The following is an 11,723-nucleotide window of genomic DNA, read 5'->3' on the forward strand; positions in this document are numbered from 1 at the left end:
CAGCTTTGTAATAGAGCTGGAAGTCCGGAATTGTGATGCCACCGACTTTTCTTTTTCAACATTCCTCTGGCTATTCGGGGTCTCTTCTGGTTCCATATAAATTTTAGGATTATTTGTTCCAGTTCTTTGAAAAAAGTGGATGGTATGTTGATGGGGATTGCATTGGATGTGTAGATTGCTCTAGGTAGCATTGACATCTTCACAATGTTTGTTCTTCCAGTCCATGAACATGGAACGTTTTTCCATTTCTTTGTGTCTTCTTCAATTTCTTTCCTGAGTATTTTATAGTTTTCTGAGTACAGATCCTTTGCCTCTTTTGTTAGATTTATTCCTAGCTATCTTATGGTTTGGGTGCAATTGTAAATGGGATCGACTCCTTGATTTGTCTCTCTTCTGTCTTGTTGTTGGTGTATAGGAATGCCACTGATTTCTGTGCATTGATTTTATATCCTGCTACTTGACTGAATTCCTGTATGAGTTCAAGCAGTTTTGGGGTGGAGTCTTTTGGGTTTTCCACATACAGTATTGTATCATCTGCAAAGAGTGAGAGTTTGACTTCCTCTTTGCCGATTTGGATGCCTTTGATTTCTTTTTGTTGTCTGATTGCTGTGGCTAGGACTTCTAATACTATGTTGAATAGCAGTGGTGATAGTGGACATCCCTGCCGCGTTCCTGACCTTAGGGGAAAAGCTCTCAGCCTTTCCCCATTGAGAATGATATTCGCTGTAGGTTTTTCATAGATGGCTTTTATGATATTGAGGTATGTACCCTCTATCCCTATACTCTGAAGAGTTTTGATCAAGAAAGGATGCTGTACTTTGTCAAATGCTTTTTCTGCATCGATTGAGAGGATCATATGATTCTTGTTCTCTTTCTTTTGTTAATGTATTGTATCACGTCGATTGATTTGCAGATGTTGAACCAAGCTTGCAGCCCAGGGATAAATCCCACTTGGTCATGGTGAATAATCCTTTTAATGTACTGTTGGATCCTATTGGCTAGTATTTCGGTGAGAATTTCTGCATCCATGTTCATCAGAGATATTGGTCTGTAATTCTCCTTTTTGATGGGGTCTTTGTCTGGTTTTGGGATCAAGGTAATGCTGGCCTCATAAAATGAGTTTGGATGTTTTCCTTCCATTTCTATTTTTTGGAACAGTTTCAGGAGAATAGATATTAATTCTTCTTTAAATGTCTGATAGAATTCCCCTGGGAAGCCATCTGGCCCTGGGCTTTTGTTTGTTGGGAGATTTTTGATGACTGCTTCAATTTCCTTAGTGGTTATAGGTCTGTTCAGATTTTCTATTTCTTCCTCGTTCAATTTTGGTAGTTGATACATCTCTAGGAATGCACCCATTTCTAATGAAGATATATTTTTAAAAGATTTATTTATTTATTTGAGAGAGAGAGCGCACAGAAGCAGGAGGGGCAGAGGGAGAGGGAGAGAGAATCTCAAGCAAACTCCCTATGAGTGCAGAGCCTGATGTGGGGCTCAATCTCACAACCCTGAGATCGTGACCTGACCTGAAAACCAAGAGTTCGATGCTGAACCAACTACACCACCCAAGCCCCCCACTAATGAAGATATTTTTAAAAGTCAAGATAACTAAACCTAAAGTAAATAGATAATTCATGGAACATAACAGAACCTTTAAATAGTTATAAATATGAGATTCAGAAAGATTGTTGCCTCTATAAAACAAGAATAGACTGTGGTAACAAAAGAAAAAAAATGAAAAACTATGAGGAATAAACACATTATAGTGTTTGGTGTAACACTAGCTTAAAAACTGCTTTCCAAGAACATTTAATTTCATGAATAAGGCATTATAAAGAATAATAGGTAAAAAAAAACACATCATAAAACAGGAAGCAAGCCTTACATAACAAAAATAATAAAAGCAAAAGATACAAGCAAAAAAATATAGCCTGAAAGGAAGCCAAATTGTGTTAGGCTGTTATTTCTTGGTAGTGGTTGCATTTTCTAAAGTAGGTACAATGAATGTGTGTTAGTATTTTAATCAGAGAAATTTAATATACAATTGCAATTCTTAGCACGTACTACAAATTAAATGCCCATTAACCTCACACTATTTATTTTTCAATGCATTACTGGAGAGAAGCACTGGAATAGTGTCATGTCAAATAAACAGAGATTTATTTTGTATGCCTTAATAAAAACATTATGAAAGATCTCTTGGAAATTAAAAATAGTTTGCTTCCATTTAAAGTTCAATAAAAGGGCTAAGAGCAAAAATTGATAACATTTGCCAGAAGGGAGTAAAAAACAGATAAATATGACAGAATAGATAAGCCATATAGATTACTAACAAAATTGACATTTAAAAAAATTCTAGAAACAGAGAATAGAAATAGAGAATGGATCTTCCACTCCCCCTGCTTGTGTTCCCTCTCTCGCTGTCTCTCTCTCTCTGTCTGTCAAATAAATAAATAAATAATAAATAAATAAATAAATAAATAAATAAATAAAATCTTTTTAGAAAAAGAAAATGGAGAGGAACTTAAATAAATCAGCAATAGAAAATAATTTACCATAGATGTGGAAAGACAAGATTTTTCAATTCAAAAGGATCATCCAGATGACCTCAAGGTAACACACACACACACACACACACACACACACACACACACACATACACACATTCTTCCATTCTTTCTCCAATATTTCAGAACACAAAGGATGAAAAGAAAATCCTTAAAAGGTAAAATCACATAACACGTAACCTCAGAGGATGAAAATCAAGCTTGCATCAGAATTCTTATCACCAATAACGGATGCATGAAGGCAATGGAAGAACTCCTTTCAAGCTCTGGGAATAAATTAGTTTGAATCTAGAATTATATACATAACAAAGTTATCAGAATATGTGAGACAAAAAAAATCTATAAAAATTTTCCCATGCACCCTTCTCAGGAAGTTTCTAGACAATATACGCAAGACAATAAGTTAAAACAAATGAGTGAGAAAAAGAAAACAAGAGGTAGATGATACATTGGAATTAGCTGAGAAGTACAAAGAAAATAAATCCCATGATGACAGCTGGCCTAGTACAGGATGTTGGTGGGCTGCAAAATACATTTTTCAAGAAGAAAAGAATAGAGTATTTTCAATGGATAGATGGAATAAGCAAGATTTGTTATGTGGCATAAACAGTCATGTTTCTCTCAGTAGGAATAAAAGAAAGATAATCATCAATGTCTTATTTATAAAAGTATACAATAATCATGGTAAAAAACATAAAGCAAATAAAATGTGTTATTTTTTTTTTAAATTTCATAGAATGCAAGAAATCCACCGTGATTTCGTTTCTGGTTTCTGGTTTCCTGTTTGGCTGAAACAAGGCATTCCCTATCCTGAGGTTATATCAATATTCTTGTAAATGATTTAGTTTAAAAAATTAGTTTAAATTTTAGTTTAAAAATTATTTTTTTATGTCCTTTACATTTAGATTTCTAATCCATATGAGATTTATTTTTACATGGAGCATAATAGGGATTTAACTGTGTGTGTGTGGTTTTTTTTTTTTTTTTTTTTTGCCCTGATGGGTAGATAATTATGCCAGTGTCACTTACTAAACACATCGTTCTTTCTTTACTGAATTGAAATGCCACATTTATTATTTCATTCCAGATACTTTAAGAAATGGTTTATGCTATAGGTCAAAGAAACCTGAAAGAAAATGACAGGCTTGTCTTTTTCCTGGAGAAGTAGATGTTTGGTAAGTTGAAATGACAAAACAGCATAATACAACACATGTAGATGTCATGATCTAAGCCGTGAGAATAAAAATAGAATGTAGGATTTTTTAAGCCAGAGAAGACAATTTTAATTATCCCCAGGAATGCAGGAACGAATACAAAAGAGGGGGGGAGAAAATACAGAAATTTGGAAATATGAAATAATGTGGAAAAAATAATGACCTAGAGAACAGAATGTACACTAATTGAAAATTGTTTAATCTCACTAAATGAAAGACAGAACCATTCAGATTAGATTAAAATTACACACACATACACACACACGCTCACACATACAGCATTTTGTAAAACAGACAATGGACTTGACATCTTGAAACAGATATTTTGTTGTTTACTAAATGAAGATCTACATTCACTAAGAATGCAAGAAAAGGTTTTGATAAAATCCAACATCCGTTCCGGATTAAACAAACGAACAAACAACCTCTCAGCAAACAAGTGATAAAATGCAAATTCTTCAACCTGATAAAGGCCTCTGAGAAAAACCTAGAGCTAACATCATTCTTAATGGGGAAAAGCTCAGTGGTCTTTTACTAAATATCAAGAACAAGACAAGAATGTCTACTCTCTTTCTTGCTGTTCATCTAGAGGTTCTAGACAGCTGAAGAAAGAAAGAAGAAAGCATCCAGATCAGGAAGGAAGAAGTAAAATCATTGTTATTCATAAACAACATGATCAATTTTGTAGAAAATCCTATGGAATCTACAAAAAGCTACTATAGCTAATAAGTGAATTCAACGAAGTTGTAACACACAAGATCAATATACAAATATCAATTGTTATTTCTATATACTAGCAATGGACATTAAAAAGTGAAATTAAAAATAATACCATTTATGCAAGCATGAGAAATAAGAAATACTTAGAGATAAGTCTTATAAAAATAGATAAGCCATGGATACTAAAACCTGTAAAAACACAGTTAATTGAAATTAGGACCTAAATAAAAGGTGTGATATACTGTGTTGATGGGTCAGAAGATACAAATTTGTTAAAGTGTCAGTCTTCCCAAAATTAATCTACAATTTCAAAACAGACCCATTCAAAATCTCAGTGAACATTTCTGTAAAGTTGACAAGCTAATTCTGAAATTCACGTAAATTCAAAGTAGTAGAAGCCTTTGAAAAATAACCTAAGTTGGAAGAATAATACTACCTGATTTTAGGGCTTATTAAAAGTTCCTTTCATCAAAGTGTTGTGGTATTGGCCTAAAAATAGATAAATATATCTGTTGACCAGAATAGAGAGTCCAGAAACAGAATCACACTAGTTTATGAACAACTTTTTTTTCCCATAAAAGTACAAACACAAGTCAGTGTAAAAAAAAAAGATAGTTTCTCTCTTTCTCTCTGATTCTTAACAAATGGTGCTGGATTAATTGGATATCCATATACAAAAAAAAAATGAACTTCAATTCATATTTTATACAATTAATAATGAACTCAAAATGGATTTTAAATTTATATGTAAAACCTAAGACTATGAAATTTCTAGAAGAAAACAGAAAAGAAAATCTGTATAACCTTGAGTTAGACAAAGAGTTCTTAAATACAACAGTAAAAGCATGATTTATAAATGAAAAAATATAATAAGTTACACTTCAAAATGAAAAATGTCTGCTTTTTGAAAACCAAAAAATGAAAAGATAAGCTGCAGTTTGGGAGAAAATATTTGCCAGTCGTATAACTGATAAAAAATTGTATCCAGAATATATGTCTTAAAATTATCAAAACTAATAATAAGAAAACAATAACTCATTTTTTTTTGAAATTGACAGAGGATTTGAACAAATAAGATATATGAATAGCAAATTTACAAATGAGAGGCTATTAACATCATTAATCATTAGAGAAATGCTAATTGCATCACAATGAGATACTTTTACCTGCCTGTTAGAATAGCTAAAAATACAAAGAATGACTATATCGAGTGTTGTCTAGAATATACAGAAACTGAAATTCCCCTACACTATTAATGAGAATGTGTAATAGTACAACCATGGGTAAACAGTCTGGCATTTCCTAAAATGTTAGCTATATACCTGCTATATGATTCAGTCATTCCATTTCTATGGAATGAACCTGTGAGAATTGCAAGACTGTGACCATATAAAGAATTGTAAATGGATAATCGTAGCAACTTCTGTTTTAACAGCCCACATCTGTAAATAACCCAAATGTCCATCAGTAGATTAATGGATAATGAAATTGCAATATGTCATATAGTGAATTACTACACATCAATATAATGAGCTATTAAATACACACAACATAGATGAATTATAAAATAATTATGCTGGGCTCCTGGGTGGCTCATTCGGTTAAGCATGTGCCTTCAGCTCAGGTCATGATTCCAGGGTCCTGGGATTGAGTCCCACATGGAGTCCTGAGTCTGATTCCCTGCTCAGGGGGGAGTCTGCTTCTCCCTCTCCCTCTGGCCCTCCCCCCTGCTCGTGCTCTCTTTCTCAAATAAATAAAATCTTCTAAAAAATAATTATGCTTTGTGAGAATTCAGACAAAAAAGAGTATGTAAAGTGTGGTTCCATCAGTGGCTGCCTGGGAATGGGGGCAAGGGTTGGGAAAAAAGTGTTACTTATAGTGTGAAAGGGAAATTTGGGAGATAAAAAGGAGTGAATGCATAATTAAAACAAAATAGTTACCATCTTTGAACCAATCATACTAAAGCAAATAAACTGAGGAGCATAATTAACTCTCTTTACCAAAAGACCAAAAATAACAAAAAATTAAGACAAATAGAAATTTCCTGCTGCTAGCAAATCCTAGAGACTACAATTTTCACCACTGCTACTTCTAAATTTCATCCAAGAGTCAGTGCCAAAAAGCTGACCTTCCAGCCACCACTTGCTGTCAATGCCAAGGACAGAAGTCTCCCTCACCTCTTTCTCCTCATATTACTAACTCCCGTGTCAAAATATGGCATGAGTGACTGATTGTTGAATCCCACATCATGATTCTGTGCTCTAACTATGAAGGAGGCTGGGAAAGAAGCGCCTAACATTTTTACTACTCAAATTAGGATTGGTCACTGTACTTCACCAAGACTGAAAATTCAGAAAGAATTGCCTATATATAGTAGTATATTCAGAAGCGGGATAGCCAGCATGAATGCCAAATAACCGTTTTGCCAATTTGTAACTTATTTGATTTGATTTATTGGGCATGCCTCGGAGATTATTTTTATAAACTCTAAATCCACTAACATACTAGAATATATATTGATTTTGATTGATCTGAATTATTTTTCTCCTGAGACATGATGTGCCTATTAAATGTGAAGACTGAGGTATTTCTAAATTTCAGAAAAGCTCTCCTGATTATATATTTGAATATTTTATTCCTGTTCCATTTGTCCTGTACATTTCTTCATGGACAACAATAATGCATATATTGGCACTCCTTTATATGTATTCCACATCTATCATCTTTGCATTAAACCTCTAAACTCTTAAAAGTTTTGCTCAGGGTTCTCAATCCTGCCTTCCTTATGTCTAATTTCTTCAGTTGTATCTGTTTGTTTCTTTTTTTCTTTTCTTGCTTCCCTCTGATTTTTTTTCCCCTTACATCTCTTTCCTGCCCTCTGTTTAGTGATTTTAATCTTTAACCCACTGATCGCCACTAGCTCCACATTGGGCTTTTTCCTCATACAGGCCATATTTCCTTTAAATGTGCTAATTGTTTGGGCAATGTTTGGTAAAACTTTCTGCTGCTTTATAATACACTTTTTCTGATGTGGTTCTTCAACTGCCTTTAATTTGTCTTGTTGAATTTCACATAAAAAAAAATGTCCCATAGATTGGGTGTTGTTTTATTATTTTATTTTTCTTGCTACTAATACCATAAATACTAGTAGTAAAATTCTTATTTTTTTATTATATTCTTTGAATAGAGGGACTTCTTCCTGGACAAGACATTTATGAACAGATTTTGTGGACAGGGGATCAGTGGGAGGAAGCTGTGATTGAAAGAAATTTGAGTAGAAGGCAAGCAGGGAGCTTGAAAGTCTGTCTACAGAAACTTACTGTAGGTAGAAGCAAGAGCCAGAAGAAGAGGAAAGCTCTTCTGCCTACAGTAAAAACAATATGATGTTACATGATTCAGATGTGTGAGAGTGTGAGTATGTGTGTGCATTGTGTGTATGTATGTGTGTTGTGGGAGGTAGAGAGGGGTGATGTAATCTTATTTTTAAGTTTCAGGGCTCTCTTGTTCCCATTCTTTCTCTAACACCGTCTGCTTCTTCAGAGATAGTGCTCATTTGCTCTTCTAACTGTAGTTTCCCTGCTGTTCCATGCGGTCAGACTGTATTCAGAGAGGCTCCTGCTGTGAGTATACACCCACTTTTTGTAACATCCAAATACAGAGTCATTATGCTTATCTGGCTCTGACCCAAAATCTTTAAAGACAGGTGCTTTTCTTGGGGGTCCTCTCTTGCTGTTGTTCCCATTTCATTTCTCCCAGCAGGTCTTCTTCATACTTTGTGGTCTGAAGTTATAGGTGTTCCATAGACTTGTCCAAGATGACATGCCCCTTTCTGGTTTGTGTTCTCCTTGTTGGTTTTAGTTCATTTTAGAGAGGAAAAAAAAAAAAGAACAAGTTATTTTTACTTTTCCATCTAAAAACTGAAAACATCTGAGAAATCTTCTGAATGATGATGCTAAGCTCTGTGGCTAGGAACAGCTGAGTTCCCTCATGTATGGCAGGTAGTGTCCATTTAAAAGCAATGCACACCGTAGCACCCTGAATCAAGGTCATGTGTTCCAGCTGCTAAGCAATATTAAATGGAAGTAAATGTTATAGCAAAGAGCTCTTTGTCCCTCACTCGATACAGTTATGATCCTTTAAGAACCACATTTGTAAATGGAGTACACATTATGAAGAGATGTTCACTTGAAAATGTTAGTTTACTTGTATTTTCTTTGCAGATGATAACCCAAGTCAGAGGGTGGGTGAACTTGAGCAGCATTTTGATGCACTGGTATTTTCTTTTGCTTTGGCATACTTATTATTCTGGTATAATCTCTATTGGTTATTTAGAGTAGATGTGATTGCCATGTCCCCTAAGTATTCTGCAGCATGTGACTTTCCTGTGGACAGTTGTTCTACATGCATTGATTAAAGACAAATTAGGGACTCTGAGGGATATGGTGATTAAATAAACTCAGACTTTCCCATTAAAAAAGTTGCATAATGAAGACTGTCCAATTAGACACATAGCTGAAACACAAATCAAGGTTCTAATCACCACCCTACAGGATTGTTATGTGGTTTAAATAAGAATATTACACAACACCTGGTAAAATCCTCAGTAAATATTAACTACTTTATTGCTATTGTTGTTTTTATCATCTTGATTGGTAGTATCAGTACAGGGAGACAATGACAAAATTCTTTGAAAGAAAGAAGTGGAAGCATTTTTTTGTTCCTAGATGGACTACCTGGATACTGACAAGGACCACATCTGTGGTCATGGGATAAAGGATAATCTGTAGGGCAAGACAGAAGTGGACATAAAGACAAAAGAGAAAGAGAAGCAGGGCTGTTTTTGATGGTGCTGTCTCAGAATGCATTGTGACAAACCTGCTTCGGTATTGGGTCTTTATGCATTGACCTTTTGGTTCTGTTTCACTCTCTTTAATTAGCTCACTTCAACTTGGCATGTTTTCTTTAGCAGAGCATTTGGCATCAGCCTGGTCCCGGTATAACAATTTTGAGAGGATGAGAGACATGGATGGAAATAACCCATCTAAAGTTATGATGACCTTCTCCCATAATGTATTGTAATGTGGTGAAAATGATAGATGCACTAGCTTCTGTATTTGAAGTTAAAAGAAAATTCAGTTGTGTTTTCTTTTCACCATCCACAAACCGTTATTTTGTAATAACAGAGGGAAGAGTTTTCTATAGCAGCCTCGTCAGTGGTTCCAAACTGGAAATAACATCCAACCACTAACTGCTGTTTAATTTTTTTTTTGTTTTTACTTTATTTCATGCGTAACTATGTTTGCACAGCAGGGCAGCAAATGTCTTAGAAGTGTCCCTTGGAATAGCAAACAGTCTAGCAAAGCCATTGTCTCTGCCTGGGGTTTTGCCTTTGGTGGGTGTACACAGTCCCAGTTCACCAAGAAGACTTTATTTAAATACAGTGAAATCTGCAGGACAATAAAAGATGGCAAATGGCAGTAGTTGCCAAAATATGAATTTCATACTTGTGATGCCTTGTTTCCCTAGGGTAGAAAGAGCTTCTAAGAGACAATGAATGAAGAGCATCACTGTCTGCTGGATGACTCAGGAGGCAGAAGGAGGGGAGGGTTGGTGAGAATTCAGCACATGGGCAAAACAGCAGAAGCCTAGATTCTCAGTGTATAATCTTTACATGTAACCAAACCCCAGACGGGCTTCTTATATTTCTGAGGGATGCTCCTGGTTTTTCTCAGGGGTTTCTATTTTGGGGGGTTGGCACATGGAGATGTCAGCGGATCTTGGCAGAAGCCGTGTATCTCCCCAGCTGCACCAATGGAAATCATCACATTACAGTGACTCATCTTCTTCCTTTGCCACTGGGGTTTTGTACACCATCTTCCCTGCACAAAACCATGCCTGATGACCAGGAACAGGGGCATTCCTAGGAGCCCTGAGAGTTTATGACCTTCTCCTTAAAGGAAGGGCCTAAACTCAAAGGAAAATCTCTAGGAGCCAAATCCTTAGAGGTTAAGACAGGATCTTAGTATACCCCACTAAGATCAAAGCAGGTTTTTTTTGCATCGGGGTCAGGATAGTGGGGCAGCTAATGGTTTGGAGTTCTTCTGGTACCTTTTATGATATCATTCACCCTTTGCTTCTTTAGCTTACTTCATATAACAGAAAGAAAAGAAAAGCACAGCATTTAAATTCATGAGTGTTGGTAAAGTCCCAAGTCAGCATTTTAACTACTTTGCATTTCAGTTTATAGATCTGTAACATGTGAATAGTAACCACTTCCTCAGGGTTGTTGAGAAGACAAAATTGGATAATTGAGTTTAGTGCATGTAAAATTTTCCCACCAAAGTTCTTCTGGAGGTAAGCCTCAGATCCAAGATTAGATCTTAGATTTTAGATCTAAGGATTACCTCCAAAAGAACTCTGCTGAGAAAGTTTTAGATGCACTAAACTCAATTGCTCTATACATGATGGGAATATTTTTTCTTTTGTATATTATGTTGTTCTAAAGATAGGTCTGTATATTTAACAAAAACTCTACCTAGAACTATTTCTTTATTCAGTTTTCCTTATGCAGGTTATATAATAACTTCCTACAATGTAGCAGGCATAGACATCATGACATTTCAGAGCTCAGCTCCATTTACCATGATGGCTACAAGGCTGGATGATGGAGCAATGAATCAGACATAGTCCTTGCCTATATGTAGCTCATAAACTGATGATATGGTGTAATAATAAGACTATGTGCAATTCCCTATAAACTCACCTGGAATAGGGTGAAGGGAAGAGATGAAGCAGGATACAATATGCTCCCTGGAGGAGGAGTCTTTGAGATGAGACTTGAATTATATTTGAGACAATATGTGTAAAGTTACAGATGAGGAAGGAGCATGGCATATTTGAGGAATTGATAAGTGGCTGAAAGCATAGAGCATTTACCCTTCTGTACTCTCCTTTGAATTTTAGTGGCCATTCTTGAATTCCATGTTGAGTGAAACCTGTGATTTGTGACTCAATCAAAGTTTTGAGATGGAAGGGAACAGTGAAAGTGCCTAATCTCTAATAGCTATTCTGAGTTACTTTTTCAATCACCAGTGTTTCGACCAGCACAGAAGACACAGGTTAGCTTATGTCCCAGATGGGAAGGTTTGCTAACCTTATGTAAGTTTATTAAACATGACCTAAGTGGGTAAATTTGGAGAATCCAAGAAGTCCACATGAAAAAGTG

Source organism: Eumetopias jubatus, unplaced genomic scaffold (genome assembly GCF_037043125.1).
Source record: "Eumetopias jubatus isolate StellerSeaLion01/CBP00866 unplaced genomic scaffold, mEumJub1_p1.0 scaffold_9, whole genome shotgun sequence".
Lineage (NCBI taxonomy): Eukaryota > Metazoa > Chordata > Mammalia > Carnivora > Otariidae > Eumetopias > Eumetopias jubatus.